The sequence below is a fragment of the Teleopsis dalmanni genome, chromosome X, assembly GCF_002237135.1.
Source record: "Teleopsis dalmanni isolate 2A chromosome X, ASM223713v2, whole genome shotgun sequence".
NCBI lineage: Eukaryota > Metazoa > Arthropoda > Insecta > Diptera > Diopsidae > Teleopsis > Teleopsis dalmanni.
In genome coordinates this window covers 73,155,850-73,164,133 of record NC_051848.1, presented here as the reverse complement: position 1 = coordinate 73,164,133, position 8,284 = coordinate 73,155,850, and positions in this window count along the sequence as shown.

Here is an 8,284-nt window from a genome sequence, read left to right as displayed (position 1 = left end):
CTTTAATTAGCATCTTAAACTATTGACTTTCATCTGCTTGTGGTACTGATGATTAATTATGATGTGTTTCTATAGTACCACCATTAGAGTCGTTAGTAATATCTTGGTTGCTTCGTGGTCCATTTGGGGATATAGATTCAGCGTTTGCTACGAGATTTAATCCTTCCGTAAACCCTTAAGGTTTTTTTTCGGTCAGATTTTATTGATTTCTGTAAATCGGGTTATACTGAATGATCTCTATTTTCTATTGTTCACCTTTAATTAGCATCTTAAACTATTGACTTTCATCTACTTGTGGTACTGATGGTTAATTATGATGTGTTTCTATAGTACCACCATTAGAGTCGTTGGTTATATCTTGGTTGCTTCGTGGTCCATTTGGGGACATAGATTCAGCGTTTGCTACGAGATTTAATCCTTCCGTAAACCCTTAAGGCTTTTTTTCGGTCAGATCTTATTGATTTCTGTAAATCGGGTTATACTGAATGATCTCTATTTTCTATTATTTAGCCTTGATTAGCATATAAAGCTTTTGGCTTTCATTTACTTGTGGTACTGATGGTTAATTATGATGTGTTTCCATAGTATCACCATTAGAGTCGTTAGTAATATTTTGGTTGTTTCGAGGTCCATATGTGGACATAGATTCAGCATTTGTTACGAGATTTAATCCTTTCGTAAATCCATAAGGCTTTTTTTCGGTCAGATTTTTTTGGTTTATATAAATTCGAGCGTTATAAAAATGCGACGAAGAAGTTTTAAATACAGTACTTTAAAGATATTATAATTCAAAACAGAGAATATTTAATATATTTTTAATTTTTATTGTTTTCGTTTGTGTAAACGTTTTTTTAGAGAAGTAAATGTTGTACTTTTGAGAATAATTGAAACAGAAGTTTACTACTTCTTTTTCTACTCTTGTTAAATTTTAGATAAAATTTGCAAACATACACACAATATAAAAAAATCCCAAAATATTGTTGGGTGCATTGCTATTATGAACATTCATAAAGCACTATAAAACCTCCCAAATAATTATTGGTGAGAAGTTTGTTTTCAAAGAATGTGTGTGGTTCTTTCGGGAACGACTCTCTCTACAGAGGAACGAAAAATAAAAATTTATGAAAAAAATTTTATAAAGAATGATTTGTAGAAAACTTTATCTTTGTTTTCAATCAATCTATTTTAAAACTAATTTTAATAATTTTTATCACTTCAGTTATTTTTGTTTTATATATTAATTTTATCTCAAGAAGTATTAGAAATTGATCATTTAAGTGACGTTCATCTTCTTTTATTTTTTGTTTTTAATCCATTTATTTTATTACAATTTGTCAAGTCTGAATGACAATAAGTAATATTTATTACGATCTAAAAAAGAAAGGGCGTGTGTATGGACTATGCCAAGTGACAAACAGCGGTCAAAAAAAGTATTCGACATTACCTAAATTTTTGTAAAATGTTGCAATAACAACAAAAAGAAAAACAAAAATGAAAAAAAAGAGCAATTTTCTTCAACAGTTGTATTCTGTTTATTTGTTTTTATTGTTTTTACTCCAAAAATTTAAAAATACCAAAGTACCAAAATATATATTTATGCAACAGACTGCAGTTTTCGTAACAATAACTAAAAAATTATTATTTGTTACACGTCCTTTACGTTTTATTAACTCTTTTAAACGCTTTGGCATTGATTGGACTAATTTTGCTGTTATAGCTGGATCTATATTAGCCCATACGTGCATTAGAATCTGTTGCTTGTTTCAAAAGCTGCGTTTTCTTAATTTGGACTTGTGATTTGGGGTTTAAGTCTGGACTTTGCGGATTTGTTTTTATCACTATTGGGCAGTTAAATAATAACCAAAGCTTAGTATTTAACGCCGAATGCTTTGGATCATTATCGTGTTAGAACTGAAAATTATTCCCAATGTTCAGTTTTTCTGCACTTTGCTTCAAGTTCGTCTTTAATATATCGATATAGACCTTGTGATCCCTTAACCCACTTATTACTTCGATATTTCCTACACCAGATGACGCTATACAACTCCAAATCATAACACCACCACCACCGTGTTTAACAGTAACAATTGTATTGCACCCTTTCAGCTCCGTATTTTGTTTTCTATACACAATTATCTTTCCATTGCATCCATATAATGTTAAATTTGCTCTAATCAGCAAAAATTACATTATACCAAAACGATTCTAGCTCTTTTGAATAAGTTTTTGCAAATTATAGCTTTTTGATTCTATTGATTTTGTTTACAAATGATTTCTTACGTGGAGTTCTTCTTCTATAACCATAAATTTTAAGCGAATTTCGTATAGTTTGTGGTGTGACCTCTTTTTCCAAATATTCCTGAAAGTTACAAAAAATTGTGGCATTTATTTTGGGATTTTTTTGAACGTGGCGTACTAACCAACGCTCACCCGTTTAGGAAAGTGCTTTAGGCCTACCGGATCTTTGATTGTTTTCGCCCGATTTTGTTTCTTTCCATTTTTTTATAATGTAATGAATGGTAGTTCTTGGTCTTTATACTATTTCACTAATTTTTTTTTTCACTTAATCCATTTTAAAGTATGTATTATTGTTCCTAGTAAAGCTAAGCTTTCTTTATAGTGACAAAGAAGCGATATTTAAATTTTTTAGAGAATTTTCAAATAGCAAAGAAAGAAAGAAATCAATTTTTATAACGTTTAATTGCCAGTACTTTAACTTCTTCAGAAACATCTCTTCCCTTACGACCCATTTTGCAAATATTAAGACTTCATTGCACAAAAATCTAAAAAAGTAATCACACTATTAATTACCTTAAATATTTAAATGGTTTATTTTTTATTAAATTATAACAGCTTTGTTGAGCATCTGAATCATTTCGTATATTTTTAGCAATTTACTTGATTAAAAGCAATTGATTTGATTAATGCACATTTAATAAACCACAAACAACGTATTATTAATGCTAAATTTAATAAAAAAATTAAATATTGCATATATATTTAGGTCATTTATTGGAACCTATAAATATTGAAATTTAGTAAATTATCAAAATTAATATTTAAATTTAACTAAAGTTAATATTTAATAAAAATTTAGTACTATTAATGTAGGATGCATTATCTTTTTACACTAAAACATAACAGCTTATTTTTTTAAATACTTCATTAATTTTATTTTTCATCAGTAAATCATCAGTAAAATATAGTAATTATAGATCTTACAAAAAAAGTCTCCTAAAAACTAATTTTCTGTCTGGTTACAAAAAAACGGTAATACGTTACTTGAACAGAGGAGCAACCTCTCTGCCAATAAAATCAACCAATCAATATATTTTCTATATATAAATATTAATATAGAACAAGGAGAAAAACATAAAATAATAATATATTAACTACACAGGCAAATTATTCATTAAATTGTTTATTTTCCTCTTTTTCTTACTGAATTACATTAACTGAGTTTTGGAAATTCAGCGAGGCTAACGTTCACACTGGACTGTAGTGCCAAATAAGAAGAAGAATTTTGAAAATAAGGAAAGGAAATATTACAGCTAGTGCTTTAAGTTTCGAACAGTTTAATGACGACCATCAATAGATAATGTTTTTAAAGAGTACGTATTTAATAAGACAGTGTAATAATCACTGTGTGCGGAGATCGTTATTTAATGATTCTCTCTAGGTTTGGTTCTGCAAATTTATGATTTGCATAAGCAAATAAAATGATAAATTTCTGACAGTCGAAACTGTGAGAGATTTGAGCATTTATAATAATGCTTTACTTGGTGAAAAGGTTGCCACTTTTCCCTGAATTGTGCAAACAAAAACGGTCGTTTTAGAATTAATGTTCCGGCGAGACCACACTGACATGAGTAATATGATCCGACCGGTCAAACGTTAAGACCTGACGATATTTCCATGCTCACGTTCAAGTGTCTCGGTCCTCTTTCCTTTTTTGTTTCCAGTGTATGCAACACTGGTAGAATAATTTGCTTGTTGAAACTGATATTCATATTTTCATTTAACTCCCAAACATACTTTTAAGAAATGTTATAGAACGACCACAGTTTTTTGTAAGATTACATCTCAAATTTACTTATGGTCTTATTTAATGATCTACGCGTTAATTGGCGTAAATTTTGCAATAACGTTTGCTGAAAATTTTTCTCCAAAATTCGGAGATGGAATAAGTCTAACAAGAATTTTCCTAACCCAATTGAGATCCGAATGTAGCTACGTACTAAGCAGTTACTTGTCACGCATAAATATGCATGTTCCCAATGTATACCATAACGAGTACTATAGCTTTCCATAACGTCGCCGATCTATTTTTTTTTGCTCAAATGTCTATACGAACTTGAGCTTTATTGATTTATGGTTCTATCCCACTGAGATGGCAAGATTCTTTTACCTGGAACCAGGAAGAGTGTATTACGCATGAAGAAGAAGAAATAGTGTACATCACTGATATTAAACAAAATAGAAATTAAATGTAGTATAAAGCAAATTTTATGGTCTTTGAGCAAGTCAAGTTCGAGTATACTCGAACTATATGCGCACCAATTATGGAGCCTGAAGTGCATATAGTGCATTCATTTACTTTCCAATTTCTAAAAATTCTAAATCGAACTGATTCATATACATAATTTAAAACATTAAAGCTTTTAGTTGTGTAGCAAATTAAATTTCAAAAATTGCACAAAATATTATTTTTATATTATTTTGTTAAGTTTTAGGTAATCAGCATCGTTCGATTGTGCTCCTATAAATTTTACTAAATCTACAAGAAACTATTGATATTAAAATTTTCTTTTTAACTGTTATGTTTTAAAGTAAATTTATTATAAAAAATTAGATAAATTTTTTTAAATCACAATTAATTTTAATTAGACACAAACTAAAATATTGAATTTGCAATTTTGTTTAAAAAAAAAAAATAACAGAATAATCAAAACTGTTATGTACCTTGATACATAGCCTATAATATATACAAATAATGTACATATATATATATATATATATATATATAGATATATATATGATATATATATATATATATATATATATATATATATATATATATATATATATATAAAATAATAATATATAGAAATATTTAAGATTACTTATTCGAATTTGTTTTTTATGCTCATTTATTTATTTAGTTTTATTTTTAATTCATGTATATTTATTTTTCCATTATTATTTTTATACGTACATTACTATATGTTTTTATAATAACAAATGAGTCTATCATTTTAATAATAATATTTAAATTACCGGATGTACTCTAAGAGTTAAAAACGAAAAAAATAAAAGTTATTTTATATTCAATAAATTTATATATTTTTGAATAATTTTGCTTTGTAGAGAGTATATAATATTATAATTGTAATTTACTAATATTAAAATTGAATAAATTTTATTGATATGAATATAAATTCACATTTGAAGTAAGAAAAATCAAATAAAAATTGTAAAATGTATTAAAAAAAAAATAACATAAAAATATATGAAAAAATAAATTTAAGAATCAAAGTTATTAAAATACTATTAGCAGGTATGATAAGTGAAGCCGAAGCAAGGCAAATAATTGCTCCAAAATATAACTAAAACTTAATGCAAATAAATACTTACATTTATAAAATTACTGACAAATATATATTATATATATACAAATAGCATTATATGAATAAAAATCACTTAATATTAGTTACATAAATATTTTTGTTTTATTTCAATTTGATCAAGTATAGAGCAAATATTATATTGTGATATATAATATAAAATATAATATAATAGATTATATTATATTTATATATATATATATATATATATATATATATATATATATATATATATATATATATATAATATATATATATATATATATATATAATTATATATGTCATATATATAATTATATATATGTCATATATATAATACATATAAATATCATATGTCATAAACATATAGCTATGTTGAGATATTTTAGGCTTTTGATGAATTTTTTCTTCTCTGATGAAAACCCAATTTCTTTCAATAATGTTGTGATGATGAGCTATGTTCTGGATGTTGTTTGGCATAGAATATAGAATATAATGAAATGAATTGAAGATGTACTGTGTTGGGCAGTGAAACCCAGTTTCTTTCAATGTGATGATGAGCTATGTTCTGGATGTTGTTCGGCATAGAATATGATGAAATGGATTGAAGATGTACTGCGTTGGGCAGTAAAACCCAGTTACTTTCAATAATGTTGTGATGATGAGCTATGTTTAGGATGTTGTTGAACATAGAATATGATGACATGGATTGCAGATTTACTGCGTTGGGCAGTAAAACCCAGTTTCTTTCAATAATGTTGCGATGATGAGCTATGTTTAGGATTTGTTGAACATAGAATATGATGACATGGATTGCAGATTTACTGCGTTGGGTTTTCGTTGAAATTCGTTGATTGTATAAATTTACCGCTGGCTTGAAAATTTTTATAGAAAACCTTTGTTCAAAAACACTTCAACAATTATATCAGAGGATGCATAACATATTTTTTTTGTATATTTCAAACTACTGAAGTTTTTTTTATGTTTACATTTCCAATATAATAATTATTAAACATGGATCATCAAGACTCTTTATATTTAAACAAATAGCAGTATTTTTAAAATTATAAGTCAAAAAAATGAATATTATTTCAATGTGTGAATTCATTCTTGACATACTGAATGATCTCTATTTTCTATTGTTCAGCTTTTATTAGCTTTTTATCTTACGTATATTTGTGGTACTGATGATTAATTATGATGTGTTTCCACAGTACCACCGTTAGGGTTGTTAGTAATATCTTGATTGTTTCGTGGTCAGATTTTATTGATTTCTGTAAATCCGGTCAAAATGTATGATCTCTATTTTCTATTGCTCAGCTTTTATTAGCATCTTAACCTTTTGGCTTTCATCTGCTTGTGGTACTGATGGTTAATTATGATGTGTTTCTATAGTACCACCATTAGAGTCGTTGGTAATATCTTGGTTGCTTCGTGGTCCATTTGGTGACATAGATTCAGCGTTTGCTACGAGATTTAATCCTTCAGTAGTTCGATAAACCTTTTTTTGGTCAGATTTTATTGATTTCTCTAAATCGGGTTATACTAAATGATCTCTATTTTCTATTGTTCAGTCTTTATTAGCATTTTAAACTTTTTGCTTTCATCTGCATAAAACATAAAGATGGTTGATCTTTATGTATTTCCTTAGTACTATTATTAGAGACGTTAGTAATGTCTTGGCTGTTTCATGACCATTTGGAGACATAAATTCAGCGTTTGCTACGGGTATTCGATGATAAGGCTTTTTTCAGTCAGATTTTATAGATTTCTGTAAATTCGGACATACTGTATGATCTCTATTTGCCTTTATTAGCATCTTAAAAAATAAAAATAATAACAAAAATAGTTTTATTTTAATTTGAGCAAGTATAATAGCATTTATTATATTGTAATATATAATATAAAATATATTATAATAGAATATACTATATATATATATATTATATATATAATATATGTACATATGTCATATATATAATACATATACATATCATATACAGTTGATAAGACATGAGCAACCAAATATATAAAAGACGAGCAATCATATAGTTTAAAGAAAAATGTTGCTTAAATCTGATAACTGGATTCGAGGAAATTGGAATCATGATGAGCTTTATAGATTAGAGGTTGTTAATTTACCTGATCCTAAACCCGGTCCCTAATGACACCAGAAGGAACAAGAGCTCCATGTAGACTAGTGGTGGATTTGCAAACCAATGACCGTCGTAAAATAATACAATTGCCATATTGAGTATAAACATGGTAGCAATGACAAAACTGTAACACAATAAACAGTGTTGAGGAATGCAATCATGGTGATTCCAAAAGCAGCTTGGTCCACAATCAGGATCCAGTAATCCTTATAGATGAGCAAGTGTACCGCTTCCAATTTGTCACAAGAATAAATTAAGTATGGAATATCAGAGCTTCACGAAGAATTACTCAAGCTTGAAAGACATATTTAGATTGAAGACAATCTACCAGAAAATAAAAAGAATTGCAATATCTGTGTATAAAAAAGAACAACAAAATTAGGGAGCAAAACTATTGAGACTCAATATCGGTTATAAGATTTTCCCAAGCTACTTAATTAGCGTATGAATAATTATTAATGTAGTTGACTCCAACTTCACTAAATCGAATGGTTTACAATTTATCAAATGTTATATGTTTTAAAA